This window comes from Tursiops truncatus, chromosome 1 (assembly GCF_011762595.2).
Source record: "Tursiops truncatus isolate mTurTru1 chromosome 1, mTurTru1.mat.Y, whole genome shotgun sequence".
Lineage (NCBI taxonomy): Eukaryota > Metazoa > Chordata > Mammalia > Artiodactyla > Delphinidae > Tursiops > Tursiops truncatus.
Genome location: NC_047034.1, coordinates 30,088,129 through 30,108,574, shown reverse-complemented (window position 1 = coordinate 30,108,574; position 20,446 = coordinate 30,088,129). Strand labels below are relative to the sequence as shown.

The 20,446-nt window shown below is 37.9% G+C and overlaps 1 protein-coding gene across 4 annotated transcripts in view; it reads right to left on the bottom strand.

Annotated features, from left to right (window-relative positions):
- RGS7 (regulator of G protein signaling 7) overlaps positions 1–20,446 on the bottom strand; it is a 592,608-nt gene that overhangs the window by 436,372 nt on the left and 135,790 nt on the right. The gene's annotated exons all lie outside the window — the stretch shown is intronic.

Here is a 20,446-nt window from a genome sequence, read left to right as displayed (position 1 = left end):
AGCCATAGTAATGGAAACAGGAAAACTTACTTGAAGTCTGTATAAAGACTAGTCAAGGGCTTCCCTGGTGGCGCAGTGGTTGAGAATCTGCCTGCTAATGCAGGGGACACGGGTTCGAGCCCTCGTCTGGGAAGATCCCACATGCCGCAGAGCAACTAGGCCCATGAGCCACAACTACTGAGCCTGCGCGTCTGGAGCCTGTGCTCCGCAAAAAGAGAGGCCGCGATAGTGAGAGGCCCACGCACCGCGATGAAGAGTGGCCCCCGCTTGCCGCAACTGGAGAAAGCCCTCGCACAGAAACGAAGACCCAACACAGCCAAAAATAAATAAAAATCACATTACAGAAGAGTATAAAAAAAAAAGACTAGTCAACATCCACCTCCCTCCTCATGGTCACACTCAACATCATTACTGAATTTTTGGGTACTCCTCTTTGTAGTAATCTTTTAGTTGCTACCATCATGATTAGGACATGCATTCTGAACTTAGCACAGTTTACCTTGAATATTAATAATATTAATATAGTATTAATATTACACCACGATACATAATGTATGTATAAATCCATTACAGACCTCCCAATCCTTTTGCTATTGTTTAAAGTACCCTTACCCATATTATAAACTCAATAAATACACTGTCATTAGTTTAGGTATAAACATTCAGTTGACTTTAAATAATTTTAGAAAGAAACTAAAATATTCATTATATTTATCTACATATCAATAATGTCCTTTGCTTTTCTTTCCTGTTTTAAGTTTCCATCTTGGATCATTTTCCTTCAGCCTGAAGAAATCTATTTTAGCATACCTAGGACTGCAGATCTGCCAGCAACAATTTCTCTCAGTTGTAATTTACCTGAAAATGTCTTTATTGTGCCTTCATTTTAAAAAATATGATTTTGTTTTAATACAGAATTCTAGATTAACAAGTTTTTTCCCAGAACTTAAAAGATATCATTCCATTTTTGTCTGGCCTCAATTATTTCCAATGACATGTCAGCTATCTTTAAAAATTCTTAGCATTTTTATCTAATATATAATGTTCCTTTTTTCTCTGGTTGATCTTAAGATTTTTTTTTTAATCTTAAGACCTCAGCAGATGTGCCTAGGTACAGTTTTCTTTATATTCATTGACTGAGATGCTTGGATCTGTGAATTACTGTTTTAGACCATATTTAGAAATTTTTTAGCCAAAGTTTCTTCAACTATTTTTCCTTCTTCATTTTCTCTTCTCTCTGCCAAGGACTACAATTAAAAGTGTATTGTACTATTTGATACTGTCCCTCAGATCATTGTGTTTGCTCATTTTTAAAATCTTTTCGTTTTGTGTCTCCTTTTAGATGACTTCTATTGATTTATCGCCAAATATATTGCTTCTACTGTTGTGTCTAGTCTGCTATTAATCTCATCTCATTTCAGCTTTCATATTTTTCAGTTCTTGCATTTCTATTCAGTTTGTTTTGTTTTACATTTTTCTTATTTTTCCTCAAATTCCTCATGCCTTTTTTAATATACCTATTTTTCCTGTAGACTATATATTTATGATAAAGTACTTGTCTGCTTATTCCATATAAGTATTCTTCGTGGGTCTATTTCTATAACATTATTTTTTCCAGTGGGTCTAGTGATTTTTTATTGTATAGTGATATTGTGGATATTTCATTGTAAAATTTTAGAATCTGTTGTCTTCCTTTGAAGAGTATTGAGATTTGTACTAGCAGGCAGTTAAATCACTGGTGAATCGCCTTGACCAAGTTGAGATTTAATGTCATGTTTCATGAGGATATGCCCTGTATTGGTTATGCTTTTAGTCTGGATACATAGTATTTATTCCTAAACAGTGGCCCTTCTAGGTTTTCAATGAAAAGTCCAACAACATGTTTACCAACATTCTCTTAACTTGACCGGATTCAAATTTCAAACTCTATCTCCTAGTAATAGGTAGTGGCTGACATCCCTGCTAAGCTCTTTCAAGCCTCCAGCTACTATTTTTCTCCTTAGATCCTTTGGAGATTTTCCAAGCACATGTGTAACACATGTGCAGTTCACGGGTCAAGCAAGGATTTGAGGAGAGTTTACATTATATTTTGCAGCCCCTTCTATCTCTCTCTCTTTTCTGGTATTACTTCCCTCAATTTCCAGCTACTCTGGCTATTCCAAACTCTTTCTTTTTACGACTCCTCAGGCTGATAGGACTTCAACTTTCTGCCTCAGTTCTAGCCCCCCATAAGATGTCATTTAGGAGGTGTTCTTGGGGGAAAAGACTTACAAATGTGAATCTTAACCAGTGTAGTTTTCTTGTTGGAGGGTTGGATGCCCTCTAACTTCTGTCTGCTTTTGATTGCTTTCCAATGACTTGAGAATTTAAAAAATTTTTCCCCAAAATTTATCATTCTTATAAGCAGAAGGGTTAGTTTTACACAACTTCTTCTGATATTACCAAGACCAGAGTGTCTCCCTCAGTTGAATTTCCAACTATGTGTTATAGTATGTTCAACAAAATTATCTTAAAATAAACAGATAAAAATAGGCCATGTGCCTGTATTTACTCTCTACCCAGTTTCTTTTTATAAATGTTTAACATATCTTAACTTTTCAAATTCTCCTAACAACCCTGTGAGATAGAGTCTATTATGTTTAGTTTACAAATAAGAAAACTAAGGCCCAGAAATTTTAGGTAACTTGTGTAAGTTCACAGAGCTAATAATTAATGGAATTACTTCAGGGTTCATGATTTCAGCACTAGCCTCCCCTTTCTTTCCAGAAAACTGAGATGGCTTTGCATTTCTGTTGAGTGGACTGTCTCCCAGATTGGACTGTAAACTCCTTCATGGGGATACCTTACTTATGTCTTTTATTCACCAGCATACATAGTACAGTCATAACCACTGTTATGCCTTTCATATCAGCTGGCAAACATCCAATGCCTCAGCCTTTTATAACCCATATGAGTGAGGAAGATAATGTCTTTAAAATCCCCAACAGAAAAAAGTACATTCCAAAAATTGGCATTATTAAATACCTCATCTTTTAGCTCATCTACCTGCAAGGATAAATCACTATATAATTTATAAATTAAGTGAAGATAATACAAGGAAAATAAAATTCATAAAATAACTGAACTTCACTTCTATCTAAAATTACTCAAAAGGAAAAACACTGCTGTTTATACATCATACACATATAGAAATTTTGAAAAGAATATTAGAAAATTATACTAATTAAAAGTAGCAATGACCCATGTCATTTGAAGAGCAGGAACTTCACTGAGTTTTTAAAAAGGAGAAAGAAAGGACTTCCCTGGCGTCCAGTGGTTAAGACTTCACCTTCCACTGCAGGGGGTGAGGGTTCGATCCCTGGTTGGGGAGCTAAGATCACACATGCCTTGGGGCCAAAAAAAACCAAACTATAAAAAAAAACAAGCAATACTGTAACAAATTCAATAAAGACTTGAAAAATGGTCCACATCAAAAAAAAAAAAAAAAAAAAAAAGGAGAAGAAAGAAAAAAAGCATGGCCAGCTTATATTTAAAATATACCTGGTTAGATTATGACTTTTTACACTTAAACCTTCAAATGGTGTTCATGAAGTCACTCTAAATCCAGCTCACTCTTAGAAAAAATATATACCAACTAAGACAGGATCCTATCGATACCAGCCATATTTGTAGGAAGATAAATGCAGTTTTCTGAAGGAAGGTCCACTCTGCTTAGGAAGTATGGTGCCTATGTTACTTCTGCCTGCCAAGAATGGGTTCTCCTTTCATCAACAGCATTTATAGTTTCCTTTGTGTAACTTCTCCTCCTTTATTCCTGATCCATATTTTTGGACATATCTGCCCCAATCCTTGATCTGGACACATAACCCAGGTCTGACCAATTGGCCTCCTGATCAATGTAATTGATTTAGGAATGAATTTATGGCTCAAATAAACTAAAAGAGGTACAGTCATAGCAATCTGAACAAAACAGTTGGTAAATTGAAGCTTTCTTTCACTGAGTTAGATGACAGAATATAAACTTGGAATTTGGTAGTGGTCATCTTGCCATCTCTTGGAGAGAGTCTGGCCGAGAATAAAAATCAATGCTAAGAAATATAGAAGAACAGAGTCCCAACAACTTCATTTAAGCCTGCATCCAGCAACTCTGATAGATAACCTGAACTTTCAGTTATATGAACATTTTAATTGCCCTTAAGACATTTTCAGTTAAGTTGGTGTTATAGACTGAATGTTTGTGTCATTCCAAAATTTATATGTTGAAGCCTTAATCCCCTAGTGTGACTGTATTTGGAAATGGAGCCTCTAAGGAAGTAATCAAGGTTAAATGAGGTCATAAGGGTGGAACCCTGATCCAACAGGATTAGTATCCTTATAAGAAGAAACATCAGAAAGCTCTTTCTCTTTCTCCTACTCATCCAATCCCATGAGCACACTGAGGAAAAGCCATGTGAGAACACAGTGAGAAGGTGGCTGTCTACCAGCCAGGAAGGGAGTTCTTCACCAGAAACCAAATCTTCTGGAACCTTAATAATGGACTACCAGCCTCCAGAACTGTGAGAAAATAAATGTCTGTTGTTTAAGCCACCCAGTCTGTGGTATTTTGTCATGGTAGCCTGAGTAGACTAATACAGTTGGAGTCACTTAAAACTATGAGTACTGTGTAATACAGCAAGTTAGGGTTCCATAGGCAGATTTGCGTTACAACCTATTATGCCCATTTACTCCACTGATGAAACTTCCCTTCAGGTAAAACCCATACGCAATCAGCAAGAGACCCCACTAAAACTAAAAATCCACTGTACCAACAAAAGCCTTTTAAATACACTTTAAAAATTTTTCTTTTACCTTCCCAAGTGGTCCACTGGCAAAGATCAAGGTTCCACTTAAACTAAAAGAGCTTTCCAATCACAAGACTGCCACCAATTATTCACTTAACTATGTATGTGTTAAGCCTAGACTAATTACATTTTCCTCAAACAAGAGCCATTTCACATAAGCCATTCAGGATTATCTCAACTTGACACAAGAGGATAATACTGAAAATGGTAATAAAGAATTCTCTACTACAGGATATGCTTTCAGATGGTTTTTAATCACTTTTGAAAGTTCCAAAACTCAAAAGAACAAAGCTAACCATTTAACTGGTATATTCCTTTCTATCTTTTGAGGCATTAATAAAAAGAAAGATTTATAAGAGAATTAAACAGTTGGTGAAAAAAGAAAATAATTTACAAATGAAGAGGGAGGGAGGAAAGGGAAGGGAAGGGAAGGGAAGGGAAGAAAAAGAAACAGGGAGGGAAATTTGTGTGTATGTGTGTGCATGTGTGTGGGTGTGTGTATGTGTCCTTGAATGACACGTTTCCTCGTCCTCAAATTTTGTTAACTCTAATGAGGAAGGGCACAAATGTGTTTCTTGCAAAAGACTCAAATATCCTTTCACCCTCCCTCCCTATCCCTTGTTCAGGTGAGAACTTTTGCTTTAGGGGAAATGGAATTTAATAGGTGAAATTGACTCTCGGTGAGTTTCACCACAAATAGGAACTTTATCTTATGTTATGATCCACAAAATATATGTCAAACTATCCTCATTAAATGCTAAAACCAATTCTAACTCATTGGGAAAACACGTGCATTTCCCTGACACATTTTTGAACATAGTTAATGCACTATGCACACCAGAGAAGATCACTGTCATAGGTTCAATTAAACACTCAGACACACAAGACTACCATAGGCCACACTTGGCATCAAGATCACTCAGAGCAATGGTTCTCAATCTTGAGTATGTGTCAGAATTGCCTCAAGGGACTGTTAAGACACAGACTGCTGCTCCCCAACCCTCGCTTTCCACCTGGCTTTCTGATTCAGTGGTCCTGAGATGAGGCCCCAGAATCTGAACTTTCAAGAAGTTTCCTGGAGATAATGATGATACTGGACTGAAGAACCATCCTTTGATAACCACTAATAAGACTCTATAGGACAGTAGATACAGCATGCCAGCAGGAAAGCACCAAGTGTTCCTCTTTCTGGGGGAGTCCTTATAGTAGCTTACCCAGTTGTCAGGAGCTACCAGATTCACATCTGGCAGGTATGAGGGGCATCTTGGTTTAGAAAACACATGCCTCACATCTTTTTTGAATAACTCCATAGACATACCTTTCAGGAACCCCAAAAGGGACATGTTGATTATTCAAGTCACAGTCTGGGGCCAAAATTATGGCTTCCTATCAGGCATTTATAGGTCTCCCAGTCCAGGTACAGTACCAATCAAGGGTCAATTTCACAACGCAGCCTCGTAACAAAGTTGACCCAAGCCATCTTTATATGTTTACAGGAAAACAGAACTAGGAAGATAAGTGAAAGCCAAAGAGGAAAGGATTATTTTGCTCACTCTTTGCACACTACGTACATATCTTAATTCATATTATACTCCTATATTAAAAGGTGAATAAAAATAAAAACTAAATTATGTCCAAAATTTCCTCATTTTTTCATCCTCGGTTTAACTGAATCTCAAAACCTAGAGTTGGAATGATCATGCCAACAGAAGAAGAGGTGGTTTGCTTTGGGCTTCCTCATAAAAATCATCTGGATTCTAAATTGCCATTCATATGACAATGCACATTTTTTTAATCTGTTGTATGTGATATCACAAAACTTCCACATAAGGGCAGTCTTTAAATTCCATACCAAGAATACTTGCTAATCTCTAATCTGATTTATAAATAAGAAGTAAATTTCTACTTTCGGCTCTTCTGTCATATATATTTGATGTCATATATATTTAATATGATTGCTATTATGGTCTGCTTCATTCTGTTATGTTGCCTGCTTGAAAGTTTTATACATAAAACTATACATGTATATATACACACACATACATACATATATATATACAACTTTATATTATTTAGTATTTAAATAAATATCCAATTTTGCAATTCTAGATTTTTTTTTTTTTTTTTTTTTTTTTTTCGGTACACGGGCCTCTCACTGTTGTGGACTCTCCTGTTGTGGAGCACAGGCTCCGACGCGCAGGCTCAGCGGCCATGGCTCACGGGCCCAGCCGCTCCGTGGCATGTGGGATCTTCCCAGACCGGGGTACGAACCCGTGTCCCCTACATCGGCAGGTGGACTCTCAACCATTGCACCACCAGGGAAGCCCTAATTCTAGATTTTAACACTGCCAATAAAAGTAATTTTGGAAGTAATTCTTACCCCTGGTCATATTCACCTAGGAACCTCTTTAGAAATATCAATGCCTGCGCCATACTGCAGATCAATTAATTTAAAATGTCTGGAGACAGGGTCCAACACAGAATATACTTGAAACTCCCCAGGTATTTCTAATGTGTAGCCAGGGTTAAGAACCTTTGAAAGTAGAGTCTATTCCTGAGAGAAAATTATTTTTCTTTCCTCTCATACTCCCTTATCCTCCCCCCCTTTTTTTTAAAGTAGGAAAGAGGGCAAATTCCTCTCAAATAAGGGAGAGAAAGTACTAGAAGACAGATGTTCAAATTATGTGGGGTGGTTATAGTTTTTCATGAACCCTATTGGGTTCTCATAAAAATCATTCTAATCTTAGGGCAGGAAGACTCTTCCTGTAGTGACAGTGTAAGTGTTAATATTATTAATATTGCTAATACTCTACAAGTATATTAAGGATTTAGATTCTACTGAAATAAAAAGAAGGAATGAAGCAAAGCTTAAAAATAAAGGGAGACAAAAATAAGGTTCTTCACTTCGGTTAAATAAGAAGAAACAAGAACAAAACCCTCTATTAGTTGATAAGAGCTAATATTTATTTCTCTGCTTTTTAAATGCAGATGTGGCATATACTGGCTAGATGTTCACCCATTTCCTCTCTTCTTGAGTGCACACCTAAACTATATTTTCCAGCTTCTCTTGTGCTTGGTTGTAGTGATGTGACTGAGTTCTAGCCAGTGAAACATGAACAGATGTAATAAATGCCACATCCAGACCTGGTTAATGAAAACTATTCAGGCTTAACTGTGATGGCTAATTTTATGTGTTAACTTGGCTGGACCATGGGGTGCCTAGATAGATGGTCAAACATTACTCTGGATGTTTCTGTGAGGATGTTTTGGGAATAAATCACATTTAGTGCACTCTGCATAAAGCAGATTGCCCTCCAAAATGTGCTGAGCCTCATCTGAGCCTCATCCAATCAGTTGAAAGTCTGACTAGAACAAAAGGGTGATGTCGCCTGAGCAGGAGAGAATTCTGCAGTAGAGTGCCTTCGGATTTGCACTACTGCATCAGCTCCTCTCAGGGTCAGCCTACTAGCCCAACCTGCAGATTTTAGACTTGACACCCTTCACTATTGTGTAAGCAAATTCCTTAAAACAAATTTTTAAATAAATATAGTTATATTCATGTATATACCTGAATATGTACATATATGTGTGTATGTGTGTATGTGTGTGTGTGTACATATCCTATTGGCTCTGTTTCTCTGGAGAGCCCTGATCAAGACAATGACTTTTTAGGAAAAACTCTAAGAATTAGAGGAGATCAGAGACAAAATGGAAGGAGTTCAGGTTTCTGCATCAGAAGTCTGTATGGATGACTAGGATCATCCATATTGGACATAGTGTAAGTGAGAAATGAACTTTCACGGTGCTCAGCTACTAAGATTTGTGGGTTTATTATACCTGTGAGCATTACTTAATCTGAATAACATGGTAAATGTTGAATTAGATAGTATTTAAGCTATCTTTATTCTCAGCATTCTACAGCAGTGGTTCTCAAAGTTAGCTGCGTATGAAAAATTGTAAGACCTTAAAAAATACTGGTGCTTGGTCTTTACTCCCAGAAAGTATTATTTAATTGGTTTCTGAAGTACAGCCTGGGCACTGGAATTTCTAACTGTTCTCCACGTGATAAGTTGGAGAACCACAGGTCTACAGGATGACAGAAACCAGATTTTAAAAGTAATGTGGGGCTTCCCTGGTGGCGCAGTGGTTGAGAGTCCGCCTGCCGATGCTGGGGACGCGGGTTCGTGCCCCGGTCTGGGAGGATCCCACATGCCGTGGAGTGGCTGGGCCCGTGAGCCATGGCCGCTGAGCCTGCGCATCCGGAGCCTGTGCTCCGCAATGGGAGAGGCCACAACAGTGAGAGGCCCGCGTACCAAAAATAATAATAATAATAAAAGTAATGTGTAAGAGAAACCAAGAGTCTGTTAGTGAAAAGCTTAATATAAATGAACAGGGTGATGCACTTGCCTCACATCCAAGTTTTGAGCTATATTATTATTGTTATTAATAGTAACAAGAAGATTACACACATATCTTACAACAAAACTGCTTTGTAAATATTACGCTTTGCATGTTTTAGCTGAGGAAACCAAAGCTCAAACTGAGAGGCTAGGTAAACTGCTCAAGGTCTTACAGCCACAGGCAGACAGCCACAATTTAACCAATGGCCTTGCTGACTCCACAGTCCACACTCTGAACTCTACGCTATGACACCTCCCATTCACCTGAAGAAAATGCCTTGATCAAGATAAGAAGATAAGAATCTCACTGTGCCACACACAGTCAGGTATCTGCATTCTATTCCCAGCACCCCAGTTTAAAGATGATAGTAAATTTGTGTCCAGAGAGGGGTGACCAGGTTGTTGGAGAGTCTGCAAGCAATTTCCACAAGGATTAGGTTTAAATAGTATGGCAGAGTTTGACCCCCAAAAAGGCAAAATTAAGTTGATGAGTGGAGAGAAAAGATGATTGGAAAAAGAGAACATTGGTAGTACCTTCAAATATTGTTAAAGTTGTCATCTAAAAGAGGTTATTATGTTCACCCAGATAAAATAAGCATGTTCTACTTAACTCTAGAAAGTTAAATCAGGATCATAAGTTTGCAAAACAGAAAGTTCTGGTTGATATAAAGAAGACTTTCCAAAAATTAGTGCTGTTCTAAAAATAACAAGCAAAGCTGCTAGGAGAATTTAATAAGAAAATATGTTTTGTAAAAGCATATAAAACACTGGATATTTTTGTTTCTATTATCACATTGTGAGGTCCCATCCATTGAAATGTTCAAGTTGATACTAAAATTGTCACTCTGCACTAGAAGGGAATAAGAAGACATGGCCCAGGACAGTCCTAAGACTCATATCTTTACATATTGTGAGTTTCCAAGAAAAGATGTTTTGTGAAATGCCTTGTCTAATGACTGGTAAACAAAATACACACTCTATATTTATATAGTATATTGATTCCAAATTTATTTATCAGAATACACAGTCTCTTTCTTCCCATCACTAAAATTAGACAAAAATTCATGACAATAATTTGGTCAGATGTAGCTTGATGAAGACTTAATAGGAGACTAACTGTGAAATGTTCACTGTATTTAAATATAAACACCACCAAATACATCAGTGGATAAAATACTTCCTGAGAAAGAATGGAGGCCCATGTTTCTCCTCTTTAGCAACTACCATGGGCAATCAATCCATTTAGTTTCTTGAGTCTGTGCCTTGTCTCATCTTCTCCACAGCAAGCTTTTCTAAACAGGCCCACTACAATTTTGGTTCCCCAACAGTGTATAGAAGAGTGATTGCAGCATAGAATGTTTTCAACAAAAGTTTGATTTGGAAATGACCTAGACCAAAAAAAAACGTTGTTTGTGGTGCTTCACTCAGAGCATAGTGGAGAACTGAGGAAAATGTGCAATTTAGGAAATATGCATTTTTGACAGGTCCCTATAATTCAAGGAAAAGTAAAAGAATTGGGCTTAAATTACCTAAATAATTCATGCAATCTCCAAGAAAGACATATATAGTAAATCTACTGTCTTAAGGTATAATATACCTGACTTCATTGCTGATACCATAAGAACTGCAATAAATCTTCATATTCTATGCTCAACTTCCTCTCTTATAAAATCGGGTAGGACACCTGAAGGCAGAAAGGATTCTTCTCACATTCACTGCTGTATCCCCAGCACCAGGCACATAGTGTCTGCTCCACAAATATTGGCTGAATGAGCAGGCTTTGGATGCGAAATGTTTAATGTGCCTTTTAGAGAGATATTACAAGGCCTTTGAGTGACTGTGATATTTCCACCAAGCTTCTCTTTGAGCATATGACTTATTTAGCATCTTAAAGTTCATGTTGACGGAGAGGGTGAAAGTATGAATACTTTCTCGAGCTCAGTTATTTCTGACTTGTTAGGTACAGAAATCAACAGTGATAACAGTCCAGCCTGAGCGAGACATAAACAGGAGCTGTATGCCAACTTCCCAACTGCAGTTTTCATGTTAAGTTGCCTTTTCTTTGCTGCCACTGAGAAAAGAGTGCCATTTAGCAGTGGTAGGAGTGAGGAAAAATTGATTTATTGGACTAAATATTTGAAACCTCTTCAAGGGTGCTGACGTTTGCAATACCACTCGAACCTTGGGCTAGAAGCCAGGAGAAATTCATGTGATCAAGAGGGTACTGTTTCATCCACAAGGGCAGTTCAGCAGCTACATCTCAAACTAAGAGTGCTAGAGGTGAGAGCACCCCAAGTCCCTTAAAATTCCCTAACACACTCATCTGTTAAAGAAGACAATGGCATTAGCCAAATAAAGACGCTCCCTGAGTAAAGAAGAGAAAACGAGAAAATCTATTTTACCCTCTAGGTGAGGAAAACAAAATGTTTTATTAAATATTAAATGCTCCTACAAAATGTAAGGAACAATAAGCTGGCTACCATCACAGTATGCAAGTACCCTTGAGAGGGGGCTGGAGGAAGGCTAGCATCCTTTTCTGTGACCACTTGCTCCAGTCATGTTCAGGATGAGCAAGTCGCACAGAGTCTGGTGGTTAAGATGATTAGATGATTTCTTTCAATATACAGGATTGAGAGTATATCCTATTCTTCATTCCTGCATACAGTGAAACTCTGCTGAGCACCTATTAATGACCAAGCAGTGGGGGAAATAATGAGTTAGACCACCATGGAGCTTATACAAAAGTGGAGGCAAAAAATAACAGATTCTAAATGTAAATACAGTCTAAAGAACTGACACAAATGAACTTATTTACAAAACAGAAACAGACTCACAGACTTTGAAAACAAAGGGGAAAGGTGAGGGGAGGAATAAATTGGGAGTTTGGGATTAACATATACACAATGCTATGTATAAAGTAGATAATCAACAAGGACCTACTCAGCACAGGGAACTCTACTCAATAGTCTGTAATAACCTATATGGGAAAAGAATCTGAAAAAGAATAGATATATGTATATGTATAACTGAATCACTTTGCTGTACACCTGAAACTAACACAACATTGTAAATCAACTATACTCCAATATAAAATATAAAAAAAGAATAAAGACAATGGGAAAAAACAATATATCATTCATTGCATAATAATTATTCAATTACATAACACTTGTGACAAGTGCTATGAAGGAGATAAATAAGATATTAGGAATTTATATAATAGGGAAAATTGACTGATTACTTCCAGATGACATTTCAGCTGAACACTAAAGGATAAGCAGGAATTGATCAGAGAAAGCCACCATCACCCTTGATAAGAATAGCAAATAATTATTTTTCAAAACTCAATATATTAACAATTAATTCTGCATGTAGTTTTTGTTTTGTTTGCTTTTTTAAATTCTGAAGTTTCAAAAGTTTAAAAAACCACACTGTAATACAAAATAGGTTTTACTTTCCCAGATGACTTCATGAAAAATGGTCATGATCTTCTTAGGTGAAACGTTCAAATGTATAAGAACGTGTGTCGGGCTTCCCTGGTGGTGCAGTGGTTGAGAGTCTGCCTGCCGATGCAGGGGATGCGGGTTCGTGCTCCAGTCCTGGAAGATCCCAAATGCCACTGAGCGGCTAGGCCCGTGAGCCATGGCCGCTGAGCCTGCGCGTCTGGAGTCTGTGCTCCGCAACGGGAGAGGCCACAACAGTGAGAGGCCCGGGTACCGCAAAAAAAAAAAAAAAAAAAAGGTGTGTCACCTTTGCTTTCAGAAGGCAAGCTGGGATCTGATGCAGTAAAGACTGTGAACTGCCAATACAAAGGTCAGCTCTGGTGAGGAATTCCAAGGTCGTTAAAATTCACTTATGTCAGCTAGGGAAAAGTTTTCTAAGGTGGGATCTACTATAGCAAAATAAAACCCATGTATAGGGCTATATCCATGTGCACACATGCAATGAGAGAACATGACAGCTGTAGGGGAATGTAGGAACCATATATCCTGAACCCCTCACACCTCAAATTCGGGGCTCATAGAGATGAAAGAAACTGCTCAGGTTGCCCAGCCAGCAAGTGACAATGGTTGAGGATGCATTTGACTGTGATGAAATCCAACTGAGGGCAAAATAAATTCTGTGGCAAAAATTGTTCATAGAGGGAAAAGGTAAGCTGTATCAGGTAGCAGGTAACTGGTATGGAGCCTGAAAGCTCAGGACAGTTTTATTTGGTTTCAGTATGCAAAAGGCCAGATTTCAGGGTCAATAAATGACATTTGTCAAATTAAAGATACTCAGAGCTTTAACAAGCAATAGTGATTTGATTAACTAGATACCCTGAAGGTACTTCTACTTAGCTTAGAACTCTTTATTAACATTACTTTATTTAATGTGGTGGCATACTGTGTTTTCCAAAGATGTTCCCCACACATCTCTCAGCCCACGTGTTCTTCTCCAGTATGACCTTGTCATTTCTCTATTAAGGGGTGATGTCTAGAATAAATGCTGGAGAGGGTGTGGAGAAAAGGGAACCCTCTTGCACTGTTGGTGGGAATGTAAATTGATACAGACACTATGGAGAACAGTCTGGAGGTTCCTTAAAAAACTAAAAATAGAATTACCATATGACCCAGCAATCCCACTACTGGGCATACACTCAGAGAAAAATGCCATTCTTGGTAATTAGAAAGTATTCAATTTCCATTTGCTACCCCCATCATAACTTGCTAATAAAGCAAGAACAGATGGTCTACTGACTCGCAGTTCAGGCCTTGCTTTCCGAGGCAGTATCCTAATATACTGTAGCTATACTCAAGCATGTTGCAAAGCATTTTTGAGAAAATTGACTTAGGAAGTAGATGATAGGAGACTTCCTACAGTAGTGAAATCTTTAAACCTCTTCTCTGGTCTTTGAATTCTTGGCAGCCACACGCTCTATTCTAGCCAAGAGTCCTCATGCCTGCAGCTTCCACTTCTCCTTGCCCTCATTTACAGGTGAGACATCCTCCGCACTAGTCATCTGATGCCATCTGTCTGTGGTCAAAAGCTAGCTGAAAGCTCTCTGTAACTGCCTTCCAAAGCTAACTGAGCTGCTCTAAATATATGAAGAGACAGAAATGCGGTTGCACCAAAGAACGCTGAGTAAAATATTTAAAGAGCTTTTTACAAATGGTGTAGTAGGCCACTTCCTTCTTTCCTCCTCCTCAAGAAAACATTCATTTTATCAGTTTACACTCAGAATTGAACTTGATTGGTCTGGGAACCCTGCCATACGATAAAGGGGAGAGTGAAGGATACATTTGGGGGAAATTATCAGAATCATTTAAAAATAATTTTGCCAACACCGATCTTCAAATCCTGGGAACATTCATAAAATTTATCTATGAACATAAAGATACCAAACAGAATAGCAATGGGCTTGGCCTCCGATCTCAAAACCAAAGGAATTGATTGTTCTAAAACATATGGTTGTAGATCTATAACAGAAAACAGATAACCTCTACAGTTCAGCGTAAAGGGCTACTGCCCAACATTCAGAATTTTGGCTACAGGATGATAAATCTTCATCAGTTCCTAAAACCAATAACCTCCACCATCCATATTCAAGGTTCTTTTTACTGTACTATACTGTCTCTCTAACATCAGGCTGACTTTCTACCTGAAGTCCTTGCCTTATCATTCTTGGAAATTCCTACTCGATGTGTGTCAATGGAGCAAGAAAACACATTTAATTTGGGGGCACAGAGACTGATTTTTCTGGGAAGAATTGCGGAGCATGTCACAGAGACAAACTATGGGCCATCTTTGACTCTTACAGTCTGGTACTCACTTAGTGAGCAATAATATTGACCCCAAAGCCTGTACAATGCCTGAGAGCATTTTCTGAATCATTAAGTAAAGTTAAATTATGCTTAATAAAGCCATAGGGTCAAATATGGTTTGTTTTATTATGATTCCTTGAAAATTAGTTGTCCTTAGGTTTGTACAGAAAACTCTGTCAGAATCATACAAAACTAGAATGCACTGTTCTCCAACCAGACTAGATAAAGTAGCTCATTATACAAACATTATCTACTCCTGCTCATTTTTACTTCTTTATATTCAGGGAGAAATTACTTCTCTTTCTTCCTTCTTCAATTACTTCACTATTTATGAAATTAGATCACATCTTATTATCTCCATAAGATGTCAAATAACTCCTAGAAGCCTAGTTCTTGATCGGTACTACAAACAGTCACTTGATCAGGCTGCTTTGTTCTCATCCCCAACTCTCTCCCAGAGTTAGTATGAAGCAAAATATGATTCTACCACTGGAGTTCTAGGAAATCATTAAGAGGAAGACACTTCATATCTATAAAGATATTATGGTAATAAAGGAATTTTTATTAGAACTAAAGAGGGTACTATTAATTTTCATCAAATAGCCTGTTATGTTTTCATCAAATAGCCTGTTATGTTTTACATCTTCAAAAGGGATAAATAAATAGATGCTCTTTGGCTTTGTAAAATGCACAAATATTGGCAGACTCTTCCCTGTCTGGCCTCAAAGGGCATTTACGTCACCCTCCTGCCCAGTCATACATTTATTTTATGAACAAAGCAATAAAATAGAAGCCATTTCAGACCTAGTTTCATCAAAGTCAACATGAGAAAGTTTTGACCTAAGGATAAAGACAACAGTGTAGCGAACTTAAGGAGCAGAAACTCCTAGAAGGTTTACTGAGGGAAACAGGAGAGGGTACTAAGAGCTAGTAAAAGTATTAAGGCTCAGAGGTAAAATTTGAAAAGATGAGGAAACAAGAATGTATGGGGCACTATGTTGCTTCTCCAGGTCCACAACTATGGCCCTCTCAGCCGACAAACTTGCTTTCTTCTACCTAGAGCACAGCGAGGTGTCAGCCCCAATGTAGGCAGAACTAAAGTGCCTGTTTCCAAGCTCAGCTCCCCATCTCCTCCCCACTTGCAAGTGCCCCTACCACCACATCCATACTCGTGTTCCCCCTGTCACAGAGGGTGAGGTATGTCCAGTCCCACCCCCTGCTTGCCCACTTCTCTCCTGTGTCATCTTGATTCCTTGTCCTGTTGAATTTTCCTTCTCTTATAGAGTCAGTATTACCATGTTCACCTGATCATCCAAATCTACATTCCTGATTCTCAGACATGTCCCAAGCTGCTGCTAGTGATAATAATCATAATAGTAATTGCAAATATTCATATAATGCTCTGTGCCAGGAGCTGTTCTAAGCACATTACACATATAAACTCATTTAATCCTCACAACAACTCTATGAAGTAAGGTCTAATAAAATGAGTCTATTATCCCCATTTTATAGATAAGGAAACAGGTGCTTTAGCTTACCTCAGTTTGGGTCCTTATCTTTTTTTCCCTGAACAAGTACAATAAGCTCCTAACATATCTCTGCCTTACAGTCAAATTATCTTCAAACCCACCCTCCTCTAAATTGTCATTGTTCTATATCTAACGGATAAATGTAACCCTAGGCCTCTCCTGATTACAAGCCTTCAAGTGCCTCCCTCTTACAGTATCATCTAAAGGTACACATCAAAATCACCTGGGAGGGCTTCCCTGGTGGCGCAGTGGTTGAGAGTCTGCCTGCCGATGCAGGGGACACGGGTTCGTGCCCCAGTCCAGGAAGATCCCACATGCCGCGGAGCAGCTGGGCCCGTGAGCCATGGCTGCTGAGCCTGCGCGTCCAGAGCCTGTGCTCCGCAACGGCAGAGGCCACAGCAGTGAGAGGCCCGCGTACCGCAAAAAAAAAAAAAAAAAAAAAAATCACCTGGGATCATTTCCATAAAATAAATGCCTAAGCCCACTCCAAACCTAGAAGTTCAGAACAGCCTTGGGGCGGGAGGGTGGGGGGACTCTGAACATGTATATACTTATAAGTCTTCTCAGGATTTCTGCCATATGTCTCTAATTCAGAACATAGACCACTCTAATTCAGATCATTGTGTTTTGTTTTGAGAGTGCTATCGAGGTATAACTTACATACTACAAAATTCACCCATTTTTAAGTGTATAATTCAATGAGTTTTAGTAAATTTACTAAGTTTGGCAACCCCAACCACAATTCAGTTTTTGAACATTTCTATAACCCCTAAAAGATTTTTTGTCCATGTGCAGCAAAGCCTGCTTCCAACCCAGCCCCAAGGAAACCACTATCTGCTTTTTGTATCTATAGATTTGCCTGTACTACCCATTTCACATAAATGTAATCTGTTAAGTCTGGGTTCTTTCACTTGGCATAATGTTTTGGAGGTTCCTACATGTTACAACTTGTATCAGTAGTTCGTTCCTTTTAATTGCTATAAATATTCTACTATATGCATATACTCATTGTTTTAGTCATTCACCATTTGATGTATATTTGAATTGTGTGCATCTTTGGCTACTATGAATAGTTCTGCTATGAACATGTGGGTACATATTATTGTGTGACATATATTTTCAATTCCCTTGGGTAAATAGCGAAGTGTAAAATTGTTGAGTTGTATTGTAAGTTCATATTTAACTTTTCAAAAAAATGCCAAACTGTTTTCCAAAGTGGTTGAATTACTTGACATTCCCACTAGTAATGCATGAGAGTTTCATTTTCTCCACATCCTCACCAACATTGGTAATTGCCTTTTTGATAATAGACATTTTCTACTGGGTGAGAAGTGGTACTCCATTGTGGTTTTAATTTGTAATTCCCTAATGACAAAAGCTGTTGAGCATCTTTTCATGTGCTTAAGGGCTATTAATATGATATATCTTCTTTGACGAAATAGCTATTCAGCTTTTTTCCCATTTTTAAGTGAATTGTCTTATTACTGATTTGTAAGATTTCTCTTCATATTCTATAGCACATATCTTTATCAAATAAATTATTTGCAAATATTTTCTGTCAGGCTAAGGCTTGTCTTTTCAGTTTCTTAATGGTGTCTTTAAAAGAACAAAAGGTTTTAATTTTGACAAAATCCAATTTATTAATTTTTCTTTCATGATTGTGCTGTTGGTGTCATATCTAAAAACATGGGTTGACTAACCCATGATCACAAAGATTTTCTACTATGTTTTTTCTTTTAGAAGTTTAAAAATTTTAGCTCATATTTAGCCCTATGATATATCTTATGTTGATTTTGTGTGTGATAGAAGGTAAGGATCTAAATTCACCACTTTACCTGTGGATATCTAATTGTCCCACTACTACTATACAAAAAAGCTGTCCTTACCCCCTTTTAATCATCTTGACACCTTCGTTGAAAATTAGTTGACCATAAATACAGGATTTATTTTTGGATCTCATAATTCTGTTCCACTGATCTATATGTGTATTCTTAAACCAATACCACACTGTCTAACTTACGTAAGCTCATAATAAGTTTTGAATTGAGTGGTCTAACTAGTGGTCTAATTTCTTCTTTCAATTGCTTTGGATATTCTGAGTCTTTTACATTTCCATATAAATTTTAGAACTATCTCATCAGTTTCTAGAAAAAACAAAAGCCTATGGGGACTTAGCGATTGTGTTGAATACACAGATCAACTAGAGAATTACCATCTTGACTATATTAAGTCTTCCAATCCATGAACATGTAATTTCTCTCACTCACGTTTTGTAATTTTCAATGTCCATGGCTTGCACTTCTTTTGTTACATGTAATCCTAAGTGCTTTGGCCTTTTTGGTGCTATTATGAATGAAATTGTGCTTTTATTTTCATTGTTAAATTGGTCACTGCCAGTATACATAAATAAAATTAGTCTTGTAGACCACTGGTTTTTATAAAATAAAATCTTATAATCTTTTTACAGAATTCATATGATGGTATGAGAAGATTTCCATGACACAATCTCTGCCTGCTACTTAACATCATTTCCCATCATCCATAACTCAGAGTGTTTGTTTCTTTAGCACTGAACTTTTGGTAGCACCCTGCAATCCTATGTTTCTTGCTTAAATTTTAATTTATATCTCATGTCTAGTTTATACATTACCCTATCCTAGGAACCTCTCTTGATTTCTCTCCACCTGCCTTATCTTCCACTGTGAAATGCATGTACACAGTGCACACACACACATACACACATACACATGGAGCTCCTCTTACGTGCTTCCAAAATGCTAAAACTGGAGGTCTATCATTGCTTTTTCTATATTTCATTTTTTTTTTTTTTTTTTCCGGTACGCGGGCCTCTCACTGTTGTGGCCTCTCCCGTTGCGGAGCACAGGCTCCAGACGCACAGGCTCAGCGGCCATGGCTCACGGGTCCAGCCGCTCCGCGGCACGTGTGATCCTCCCAGACCGGGGCACGAACCCGTGTCCTCTGCATCGGCAGGCGGACTCTCAACCACTGCGCCACCAGGGAAGCCCTTCTATATTTCATTTTAACTAAATACTTATATACTCATCTCAAAAAACTGAATCACCATGTATAAGAAAGTCTGCTAGTTGTTCATCAGTATTCATCTTCTCCTTCCAAAGTAATAGAGCCCTTAAGTTTTCAGTAAGCACAGCAAAAAATTAAAGACTATATCTCCCAACCTCCCAGCAGTTACATGTAGCAGCATGAGTATGTTGTGCTCAGTGAGCAGGAGTTCATGAGGCAGCTTCCAGAAATCTTCCCCCCAAAACAGCCAGTGTATATCTTTTCCTTCTTTATATTTATATATATTTATAATTAGTCTTTAAATATAATTTTTTCTCCTTCTCGATAGCTAGAATCTGACCTGACCAGCAGGTCAGGAGCAGCCATTCTGACCATGAGGTGATCTTAGGAATGGGAGATCACACATAGCAAAGCAACAGTATGAGAAGAGCCTGCATCTCCATATACCACTCTGGTCACCTACTTCTGGGCTTTCCATGAGAAAGACATACAGTGTTCCCTGATTTAAGCTGTTGTGTCTCTAGGTCTCTAGGTCTCTGTTCCCTATTGTCAAACTTAATCCAAACATATACACCACACTTCACTGCATCCTCAGTAACTGGAGTAGTGTCAACACATTGTAGGTGCTTAGTTGATATTAGCTGGTTTCCTGCAAAGGAGTAGCAAAAGTAGAAAAAAAAAACTTCATGGAATATCAACTTTGAATTCCATGCTATTTCCAGAGTACTAAATCTAAATTCCTAATATTTTAGGTATACAATTTGGCCTTCAGAAGCCTCTCATATTTTTTTTTTTTTCTTTGCGGTACGCGGGCCTCTCACTGTTGGGGC